General features: G+C 42.8%; 1 protein-coding gene across 1 annotated transcript in view; it reads right to left on the bottom strand.

The window, feature by feature from the left end:
• Positions 1-12,367, bottom strand: part of LOC144828117 (band 4.1-like protein 4B) — a 568,471-nt gene that overhangs the window by 238,721 nt on the left and 317,383 nt on the right. The gene's annotated exons all lie outside the window — the stretch shown is intronic.

The following is a 12,367-nucleotide window of genomic DNA, read 5'->3' as shown; positions in this document are numbered from 1 at the left end:
TGAAAACAAATATATACATTTTGATCTTGTTTCTCTTTCTTTCTGCCTCACTCTCCGTGGGCAGACAACTTTCAATGCACATGGCCTTTTGCTGTGTGAAGCAGAGATGGTGTGAAGGGTGATCCTTCCAGATAGGCCCTATGCTCCACCCTCCAATGGTGTTCAAACCCCGCTGCACATCTTCAGCTAAGCGCCATGGTAGATGAGGCACATGACCTGCACCCCAATCTTCATTTGTGTCTGACCCACCCACTGCACATGGCCTTGGGCCGTGCTCAGCGTGGTGGGTCATCTGATTAGGCCCTGCCCCCACCCTTCATAGGATTCTGCATCTGGAAAAAGCAAATCAGTATCTTGTTTGTCAATGTTTTGTGATCAAAATCTGGTCACATTGAAAATGTACCCACATGTCAAAGGAGGTGGTAGCCCATTTGTAAAAGAGAAGGGATCAATTTGTGAATGTAAAAGAAAACGGTTGTTGAAGAGCAGGCAGTGTTCCAGTGGATCACTGCCAACTGTTATGCAATTTAAAAAAAAAAGAAAACCTTTTTAAGCCTCCCCATTGGCTGCATTGAAAAAAGTTTACTTTATTGTACATAAATCGCAGACATAGTGGTGTACTGTCTTCGTGACAGTGACCCATCATATTGAGTCACACTTTTCAAGCTACCTAATCAATAATAATTAGTTACGTCAGATTGCGACTCAATCAGATTCTGGGGTAGATTTGCAAACTTGTCATGCAGTGCAGCACAGCAAGTCACCTTGTTGCGCTGCGCTGCGCTGCACTGCGTGACAAAGAAAGGGCAGGAATGCCCTATATTTAAGGCATTACAACGCATTCCTGCCTTTTTCCCTGCGCTGGCGCCCTTTTGGCAGCCTAGCGCCAGTGCAGGCACTTGCGCACTATGGTGCAAGGGTGCCTGTGTTACCTGCGGGATTGTCTTTGTGCAGGAAGGTGCACCCTCCTGCACAAAAACAATCCTGGGAGGAAAATTCCTCTTGGATGTAACGAGGAGAAATAAAGATATTTCTCCTCGTTGCGCCTCACCTGGGAAGGTGTATCTTTATGGTGCATTCCCAGGATTATGGTTAAACACAATGTAGCCCTACCACAATCAACACACCATCTACTTTTTGACCATAACAAGGGTAAGTGACCGCAGTGTCTAATTCTATACCCTGGGTGTGTGCATTCACACTACCCCTTAGGCCAGGGTGTCTCAGTAAATCAACAAAAACCAATTAAAACCACAGGTCAACGAGTACTAGAAAAAGTGTGAAGGGTAGAGAGAGTACCTCACGGTCGTATCACCCTAGGGGGTTGCCGGTTTAGCAATGTCCGGTATACCCACTTCTCATCAATGGTTACTCTCTCTACATAAAGGAAATGATGTACTCACAAATATACTAGTACACACAGTGAGAATAGTAACAAAGTAACACAAACACCACAGTGAGTGAATTTAGACAGTACTGTGACAACATGTATACATAGACCCCAAAACAAGCAACAGGTAAGTAAAAAACTGGAAAAGTCTTGCTGGCAGTCTCCTTTCTTTATTCTGATGCTGCAAGACCCTCCATTAAAAAATGGTTAAATATATACCATATCCTTTTCTTTTCAAGCCAACATGTTTCGTTGCTATAGATTCAGCAACTTCATCAGGGCGTAAAAGGGGTTCACTATTCTCGAACTTCACATCAAATTTTGATTGAACAAGGACCTGTGTAAAAATAAAACCAAAGCATTGCAGTGATTGTGCTGAAATGCTGCACCTCTACAACGAGAGAGTGCAGTTCCAGACATCCCAAGTTACTCGCACGAGCCTGAATGAAATTCCTTGTTTACCTTATGGTTGCCCAGCCATTATGTACCGGCAACCATCAAAACGACACCATGTCACGTGATCACGTGTCTCGCAGTGACTCGTCCTAGTCAGAGCCACCTATGTTGGAATAAAGAAATTATATTAACAAATTGCAGACTGGCCTGTTTGTCTACAGATGGCAATCATCATAACTACGTTGCCAATTTCCTCATACAATAATGTATGCCCGGCTACACTCCTGTACGAGTGTCAACACCACTCGGGTTTGTGATGGTTTGAAAGATTTAAAATACCGTCCACCCTTTCCGAGGCTTCAAAAATCAGTTTGCCCCCGAAATTGTTGTTTAGCCACGTTGAGAATTCTTTATCCCATAGAGGAATCATATATTTTGTATTCGTTTTTTCACTGCATCAGGATTTTTACAAAGATTTTAGTCAAATAGCAAGCCCCATGCTCATTTCCCCCCCAAACAATTGTGGGTTTGGTTCAGCATGCCGTTTCATTTTAGTTAGTCAAGGGGGAATTGAGAGTAAGGGGGTGGAGATCAAAAAGGTTGTGCTTTCCTTTTTAGCTGACATAGGAATCTTTGCTGTCAACTACATAAAAAGTGCTGATCAGATATACACTAAACCTTGCATGCAACTGGAACATTACTCAGGGATGTGATTTAAATGGATTTGGTGTAAATTTGTTTGGTAGTTTTCAAAAAATGAATGTTGCAATACAATATTGGGTTGTCTTGAAAGGGTTAAATGTTGGCGCTATTTTGTCATTTAAGTAGGTTACCTATAACTTTAGCACTGTTTCCTGATGTTGCATCAATTATGGCAGATGCTTACATTGTTTATCTTACTCTTAGTTCTTTTAAATGTGTGCAGATTAATTAGGGGTACACTTAACAGGGGGCAAAAGGTGTTAATTTGCAAATAACTTTGGCACCATGTGACAAATTAATTTGAAATGTGGCAGACATTTAGGAAGGTGGTCCTTCTGTAGGCACGGAAAGGTTCATGGAGGTCAATTGAAGGGGTCAAAGTTAAAGGTGGGAGCAACAGGTTTTCAGGTGCTAATAATTTATTTGCTGTTTAATGAATCTGTGTGAAATTTGGAAAGCTGTCAGCAATTTAGTCTCAGTGAAGGAATTTCAGGTTTCATGCCAATCCTGAAAGGGACAGACTTAAAGGGGGGACTTTTTTCTGGTTGTTCGCAACCCTTGGCAGAGATTTACCATATTTAACTTCCATCGGTGTTGAGAGGTTGAGGGGAAGCAAAAAGGGAGTATTCAAAAAAGCAGTCTTGTAGAAATCTTGGTCTCCACCACAGATAAAAGCAGTAAATGGAGTTACATCAAGCTCTGAAGAAACAAGAACTTTACTCGGTGAATTGTCTTTGCTTGGCATGGAGTAAATCGCTCAGTACTTTTTGAGTAAATAGCATTGCTGACATGTTTTGGGTGGGCCTGAAAGGATTAACAATTAGGGATGTCTGGACAATTAGTCCACGGACAGTCTTTGAAACCCAGGTTTGCCGACTGTTGCAAACTCAAATTGTAAAAAATAAAAGCCTACCACTAGACAAGGGAAATTTTTACTCCTGCCATCCATTTTAGGTCTGCCGTCCAAGAATAGGGCATGGAGACCCAAAGGCTGTGATTGGCTGGGCACTTCAGAAAATATTCTGCCATCACTATGCAGGGCTCAGTCCCCACATACTGTAAATAAAGACAAATTAGAGAAGCCAAGACAGTACAAGGAGAGCAAACCAGCAAAAGTCATCGAGAAAGCCATCAACAGCTAACTCGCCACATTTATCAAAGAGCACAACATCCTTGACTCCTCCCAATCCGGCTTCAGAAAAAAACACAGCATGTAAATTGCCCTCCTCACCACAACAGACGACATCCACACCCTACTGGACAAAGGAGAAACAGCAGTCCTCATCCTCCTCGACCTCTCAGCGGCGTTCGACACAGTCTCTCATCGCACCCTAATACACAGACTCCATGATGCAGGGATTCAAGACAAGGCCCTCGACTGGATCCACTCCTTCCTCTCCGGCAGAACACAGCCTATTTCATCCCCCATGTCTCCAAATACATAGACACTGACACATATTATTCTCTCATTTTCTTTTTAGAACTGCCCCTGATGAAGGCACAGCTAACGTGCCGAAATGCATTGGGCTTCATGTTGATCATTTGAAATGTAAAACACAGTGAAAATGTTGTATAGATTGTTTTGCTTTCATAATTGATTTGTATATGCATATGAGAAAATTGTTATGATGAAACAATAACATACATAAGTTTCTTGTATAAATTACTTCAAAGATTTGTTGAATAAATGCGAGAATTATTATCAAGAATATATGGTATAATAGTTTGAGCATTGCTTAAAGTGCACAGCACCAGGTGAACAGTGCATGATTAGGTGGGACACCACTCACCATAACTTAACAATTTTCGAGAAGGCATGGAAGCCGTCGACAAATTGATGAAAAACAGCTGCCTTCAACTAAACACCAACAAAACAGAAGTACTCATCAGGGGCCCACCCCCGGATGCCTGGAATGACACCTGGTGGCCCCCCGCCCTCGGAAGTCCGCCCACCCCCACGGACCACGCACGTGACCTGGGAATCATCCTGGACACTGAACTCAAACTGGACCACTAGATCAGAACCGTTTCGTCCTCCTGCTTCCACACCCTCCGCCTCCTACGCAAGACCTTTGAATGGATCTCCCTTGAACACAGAAAGACCGTCACTCACGCCCTGGTCACCAGCATACTCAACAACGGCAACGTACTCTACGTCGGAATAAACAAAAACCTCACACGCAAGCTACAGAACTTCCAGAACGCCGCTGCAAGACTGGTCCTCAACCTGCCAAGACACTGCCACATCTCCCAGTATCTGCGCACACTCCACTGGCTCCCCATCAAAGCTAGAGTCACCTTCAAGATGCTCACCCACGCTCACAAGGCCCTCCACGACACCGGACCAGCATACCTGAAGAGCCGACTCAAATTCCACGTACCCCAAAGGGCCCTAGGATCAGGCCAGCTCTCCTACGGCATGGGCTCTCGCACCAGAAAGACCAGATCAGGCGTCCGCTCCTTCTCCTTCCTCGCGGCCAGAGCCTGGAACGCCCTTCCTCTCCACCTCAGACAGGCAACATCTCTCCCCATCTTCACAAGAAACCTCAAAACCTGGCTCTTGGACAGATCCCCTCCTTGATGGACTGGAACCTGCCAAATCCCCCTCTGCCAGCACCTTGAGCCCCTCACGGGTGAGTAGTAGCCGTTAACAAACATGTGATTGATTGATTGAATGATTGAACCTTGAAACAATAGCTAATATGGAGGGTCCCAAAGGGATAACTTAATTTGCTTAAAAAATATTTTTTAAAAGGACATTTTGCTGCAAGGCTAGTGAACCCTAGGCCAATGTTCTGGAACTGCTGAAGAAGACAGATATGCAAACCACAGACCACAAGTAACAGCCCTTGAATCCTTGCTCCCCCCTCCCCCGCAGTTGCACTGATCCTGCGCACACTGATTAGGATTTCTAAACTTGGCAAAAAATACGTACAAAATCATTATAAAAATACATAATAATAATAATAATGAGGAAAATAGATGTAATATTTTTTTTAAAAGGGGACCAGCCCAGGCTTGCCTATCGGAGGTTATGGCAAGAATCCAGGTCTTGTAGCCAATCCCTGCTGTGCAGCAGGGTTGGCCAACTGCAATGGATTGGCTGCACAGTCTAGCCATAGGCCAGGCCAGGTGGCCAAAATGCACTGAAGACCATGTGTAGCAGGGGTCAATCAATTAATCAATCAATCTGTAGGTTTGCAGATCGCTACTTGTCACCCATGAGGTTATCCAGGTGGTGGCAGGGTCCAGTTGATTAGCCGAAGAGCCTGTTAGGGTTGGCTGCCTATGGTGGGTTGGTGGATTGGTCAAACCGTGCTGCTCCCGGCCAACGCGATGTGTTTAGGTAAGCTGGACGTAGTATATCATTAAAAACTTAATTAACTACAATTAGAGTAAAGTTACAGTTACAATTGGTTATAACACCTAAACATATGTTTAAAATACCTCTATGGGACTCAAATGTGGTAGGGTCTCACAAACTCGTGAACCCCAAGCACTTCACTGCATTTTAACCAAGGTTTCTAGTTTCTAGTTTTTAAGGGCCTGTGTTTCTAGAATCTATAAAGTGGTGATGAATATGCTGCTAAGTGGTCATATATGTGTTATTGGGAAAAAGCTTTAAACATACGGATTATGATGAAGGGGTGTGGAACTCTGAGATTAGGCATACATGGAAGTTTGTTCTGTGTGAAAATCGGGCGATCCATATAATAAGACCCTTTTTAAATGCCAATATATGGCAATATATGCCTGTGAAATTGCACGATATGTACCGCACTTCTGGAGAGGATGTGGTAGGAAAGGAAACATCCTGAATATAAGATGAGAATGCACCAGAATTTCACCTTTCAGGGTGAAGATGGTGAAGGATTTGAAAGAACTGGTAAGATACCCCATTCATTTGGATCCCAGAGCTCTGTTGCTGGATAGAAGAAGATAGCCAGGTCTGACTGGCACCTGAGGTGGCAATGTTTGGGATCAGTAAAACTTGCCACTACGTTCCTACGGATTAAAGATGAAGAACCCCTGTTGGCACAATGACACTACAGGCTTTGGACTATTCTAGCGCTGGAGCACTCCTAAGTCTGTATCGAGCAAGACAAACACACTGGAGATAAAAAGAATTAAACGGAATATAAAGCAAACTTTGAACCGACTCCGTACACAGCCTGAAAAAGGGCCTTTGCAAGATGCTCTACACGGTTTAAAAGTAAGCCTAAGAAAGGCAACTTGGGAAATCAAAAGACAGGCGAACGACGAGCTCTGGGCAAAAATAAAGTATGATTCGAAACAGAAAAACTGTGCTAAATTTTGGCAAACAATTCACAGCTTGCAGCGGCCGGGCCATCAAGGAATAAACTCCTACATATCAGAGGCAGCTTGGGCTGACTTCCTGCACAATCACTTTAATCAAACCGATGATGGTAACTCCACAACCTCGACAATACAAGAAACAGATAACAATCAGAAGGACAATGAAACAGGAAAGACTGAAAGAGGGTCCAGAAATCCGAAGGAAAGCACAACGGGAAAATACGACCTAAAGAAGACTGTTGGGGCAAAGAACAACAGCACATTAATAAGTACCATAGAGAACAAAATCAACTTAACAGCGGATCGGATAAAAACTCAAATAAAGAAGGGGAAAATGGAAGGAGCTCCAGGCCCAAATGGAATACCACCGATAATATTTAAACACGACATCGAATTCTGGAGCAACACACTACTACCACTCTTTGTGGGCATACAAGAATTAGACACCTGCCCCGAATCCTGGCAAGGATCGACCATAAGCCCAATTCACAAGCAAGGAGACAGGAGTGATCCTTGCAATTATCGGTTGATCGCTCTACTCGACATAGAAGCAAAGTATTATGCGGGCATTTTATTGGACAAATTGACATCTTGGGCACCGTCAAAGCACATAATCCCGGCAAATCAAACAGGGTTATGCAGAGGACAAGGAACTACTACCAATGTTATGGCATTAACTCTGCTGACAGACGCGGCCAAAGTAGGAAAGAACTCCATGTTTCTATGTTTTATCGACTACAGCTCAGCCTTCGACCATGTGGACCGGGGCAAACAATGGCAAAAGCTTGACAAATGGGGGATACAGCAACCCCTCCTGAAGCAACTAATCTTACTCCACACTAAAACCAGGGTTAAGATTAAGCTGGGAGACGGGACGCACCTCTCTAGGAGAATCAACACCTCTAAAGGACTAAAGCAAGGGTGCATCCTAGCCCCTACTTTGTTCAATCTTTTCCTGGCAGACCTACCAGGGGAACTGGACAGCATCAAATCGCATGCCCCACGATTGGGGGACATCACGCTGTCCAACCTCCTCTACGCTGATGACCTGGTTCTAATAAGTCAAACTCCAATTGGCCATCAGCAACTTCTAAACACTACCAGCACATTTTCACAGCGCAATGGATTAAAAATCAACCTAAAGAAAACAAAAACTATGGCTGTGAATTATCAAAAGGCCAGGAAAAATTGCTGGTACCTGAACGGACACAAACTAGACCATGTAGCGTTCTACAAATATCTGGGAGTCCTAGTAGACAGTAGAGGCTCGTCCAAACCGCAATTAGAGACGTTACATCGAAAAGGCACCATGAGCTGTTTTGCGATGATCCCCTTGAAGAAAATATTGCCAGACTACATGCTTGACCCGCTTCTACAAGTATTGAGAGCTCGCCTTCAACCAATGCTAACATACGGGAGCGAATCAACTCTCGGAAAAGATGCTCTTACCCTCGACAGAGTGATCAGCAAAACTTACAGAACCATCTTTCGGCTACCCAGCTATGTATCTCCTGCCCAAATCCGTCTGGAGTTCGGGGTTCAAAAACAGACAGTGGAAAGAAGGGGCAGCTTCATAAAATGCTGGCATAAGATTAGAAATGCAGAGCAAGGCACCCTAAACGCCCACCTTTGGACTGAGCTGCAGCGACGAGAATTTTCATACGCAAGGAAGTATCTGATGGAATCGTTAGAAGTACTCAAACTGTCTGACCTCTGGAACACCCCAGTAGATCACAAAAGTTTCAAAAAGCTAGTAACAAAGGTTACAAAAATAACATCGCTATTAGAGGATAAGGAAACTCTACCAAAAAGGGCACATGGATGGACAGTCTTAAACGACTATAAAACATTAAAGACCCAAGCGTATATGGACCACGGATTCAAACAGAAGACCAAAGAGAAATTTTTAAAACTGTGATTCGGTATACTACCAATTCTCCCTCACCTGGCCCCAAGGAAAAGGAACCAGGAAGACAAAACTTGCCGTCTCTGCAGTGCAGGACCTGAAGATCTAATCCACATAATATGTATCTGCCCTATCATAATGGACAAAAGGAGATCCTTATTACGCGCAATATGTAATCAGAAGGGCATTAGAACCTGTAGACAAGCAGTCAAATTATGTTTTAATCCGCAGGAGACCCAATTAAACTGCAGACTTACAAAATACTTTGACACAGTGACGGAGAGAATTAAGGAGCCACAAAATGAGGAAACAGAGTAATATTCAGACAGTGCCTCCGAGCATAACTTTGGGTCCGCAGCTCAGACGAACAATAACAAAAACGTAAACTGTTAATATGAACTTCATAATTTTAACTCATGATAATTAATTTTTACCTTTGACATGTATCTCTTTTAAAGTTGTGTACCTTAAATTGTGAGTTTTAATTAACTGTGCAATAAACTTATCTTATCTTATCTGGTGCTGGAGCACTTGACCAACAATATAAATGGGGATCATGTATAGTTTGAGGAGATTGTCCTTCAGAATATGATCTCAGGCTTATGAGTAAATAAAGAGACAAATCACCTTGTGGGAAACCTGTCCAAACAAATGCAGGCCATAATAGACATCCTAAAACTATCACAAAGTGATGCTTGGTCATGCGACTATTGTAATGGATGGGTTTGTTTTAATGAGAAGGTGGGCTTTACACACCGACTATCTTCTACAAGATATTAAGCAGCAACATTAATTCCTGCCAGAGAACCCTTTAGTGATGTTTACCTTGTTTAACTATTGGATCATTTCTCAGGAAATTTACAACAAATTATTCCAGTTTTAGCATACAGTTTGGAGGCCTTATAAGGTAAGTCAGAGTTTGTATTTAACCTGACAATACAACATTATGTTCAGTGTTTAAGCTCCTGAAAGCTCCTTCATAATGCCAATTACAATCACAGTTTGGCCTACCAGGGGGTAATAAAGGGCTAATTTTAAAAGTTCTGCTACCAGGTTTGCAATGCTCATTTAAGCTGTACTAGGGAAATATCTTAGTGCATCATGGGGTCCCTGTGGTTAAATCTCCATTTTTTAGTGTCTACCAGGTGTCAAAATTTGGATGTATACTTATGTATTTACCATTGTGAACAGGCCCTTATGTGTATTCATGCTTTGTAAATTTACTTTTCAACAGCACTAAGGAAGCGCTGTTGTTTACTGCCCCCTTTAATATATTTTCAACCTTGTATGTATGTACATAAAGGTATCTGTAGGGTGAAAGCCTACTTGAAAAGCAGCAGAGCCATGAGCAGAGGAGTGCATGTCCTCAGTAGGATAATTTACAGTGAGGCATGCCTGAAGTTTTTCCTTGCATTTCTCAGTTTTCAGCCTCTTGCTGTCCTGGCTTCTCGTGTGAAGCTGTGTGCCAAAGGCGGTTATATTCCTAGCCAGAGATGTAGAAGTGCCATTTTTGGTAGTCCTATATATGAGATATCAGGTTTGAAGATTATGTTGATGTGGAAGGGGAATCCCATTGGTAGCTTTGTATCTTTGGAAGTGGTGGGGTGTAATACTTTCTCTGAATTTTAGCAAGCAAGTGAAGCGAAAAAGCCAAACTTCTTCTAGAGGGCTCGGAGGAAGGAGGATTCTCTCCCCACAAAAATTTTGAACCACTGGGGTCAAGTAGTGTATTTAGTGCACAGGTAGAAACTAACTCTAGACAATACACTCTTAAAGGCCAATCAATAAATATTGAAGTATGTTCATGCTGTGCCAAATCAATGAAGCCGGACGCTCTCCAGGAGTTGACCCAATGTTATTCAAAATGTGCAGTGTATGCTCCCGTATGTCAGTAATTATTCTCATTTTAGGAGGGCAATCATTTTGTTATGGATGCTCCCCATATGACACAGCTGCCCCCTTATGCCAAGAATGACAAAGAATAGGCCAGACCAGAATTTTGTCATTGAACGTATCTGTCTACCATGGATGACCCATATGACAAAAATTTCCTTTAGTAAGTTAGGACTAGCCAGCATTTTGTCATGGTTGCCTACTTTCCCGAATTTGCTATAGTTAGTCTCACTAATGTCAAGAATTATCTCCAGTATGTTAGAGCTATAATTTTGTAGCCAATGTAGTATGAGGAAAACGTTATTAATCAATAGTCCATTGTAATATATTTATTTGAAGAGTCACATATTTAAATCATAGTGACTTCATTCGAAGGACATGTATTCAAATAGAAATTCAAAGTATCCAATTGCATTGATAGTGTCCCTATGCATTTCGGGACTAAGGCCCTTCCTCAGGGGACAGTTCGCCATCTGTAAGTGAAGAATACAAAGGTTCAGGAAGTTGAAGAACCTCCACGGAACAAGTACAACAAAGGAAAAGTAATGTGAGTGAGGCGGAACTATAGATAATGACAGAATGTGCGGAGGTTAGAAAGGTAGTCAAGCGGTGAGCAAAGTCTATAGCACTGTGCTAAGTGAAAACGGAGTGCGAGAAAGAGTACATGCGGAAATTGTGTGGGGTGCTCAAAATAGCTCAGAAGTCCCAAGATGGAGGACGACCGTCAAAGTGAGAACAATTACGGTCGATGAGAAATACAATGGTTAACGGATCAATAAGGTGAAGGCTGATGTGACATTGGTGATACAAATGTAAAAGCCAGACAATATGTGCGTTAATCCCCAGGGTGACGACTAACTACAGAAACTGCAGGCGTTTCGTGCTTACCGGATAGTTCAGGAAAACGACGTATCTAATGTCTCTCAAGCGTGTAAAAAGTTCAGAGTGAGAACACGAACACGGAAGTAAATACTGGTGGCGGACAGTGTGACGTGCGTGGTAAAAACAAACGAAGGACTCGCGTAGGGCAAGGGTCAATAAAGGAAAACAGCGGAAACACAATGTAATCATGATTCCATTGCGTTTCCGCTGTTTTCCTTATTGATCCGTTAACCATTGTATTTCTCATCGACCGCAATTGTTCTCACTTTGACGGTCGTGCTCCATCTTGGGACTTCTGAGCTATTTTGAGCACCCCACACAATTTCGATCACGCTCCCACACTCACCCTTGTTTAGTCACGACCCACTCGTTTCCCCGCATGTACTCTTTCTCGCACTCCGTTTTCACTTAGCACATTGCTATAGACTTTGCTCACCGCTTGACTACCTTTCTAACCTCCGCACATTCTGTCATTATTTATAGTTCCGCCTCACTCACATTACTTTTCCTTTGTTGTACTTGTTTCGTGGAGGTTCTTCAACTTCCTGAACCTTTGTATTCTTCACTTACAGATTGCGAACTGTCCCCTGAGGAAGGGCCTTAGTCCCGAAATGCATAGGGACACTATCAATGCAATTGGATACTTTGAATTTCTATTTGAATACATGTCCTTCGAATGAATTCACTATGATTTAAATATGTGACTCTTCAAATAAATATATTACAATGGACTATTGATTAATAACGTTTTCCTCATACTACATTGGCTACATTTGTTAAACTTTCTTTGTAGGAGAATTCCTCTCCACCAGGAGTGCCATTGGAAGTAATGCAGGTGTTTCCTGCACTCCTCAGTTCTTTTGTTGAAATTTGGAGTCCCC

The sequence above is a fragment of the Lissotriton helveticus genome, chromosome 4_1, assembly GCF_964261635.1.
Source record: "Lissotriton helveticus chromosome 4_1, aLisHel1.1, whole genome shotgun sequence".
Taxonomy (NCBI): Eukaryota; Metazoa; Chordata; class Amphibia; order Caudata; family Salamandridae; genus Lissotriton; species Lissotriton helveticus.
The sequence above is the reverse complement of the archived record's forward strand: the minus strand, read 5'-3'. Positions and strand labels throughout refer to the sequence as shown.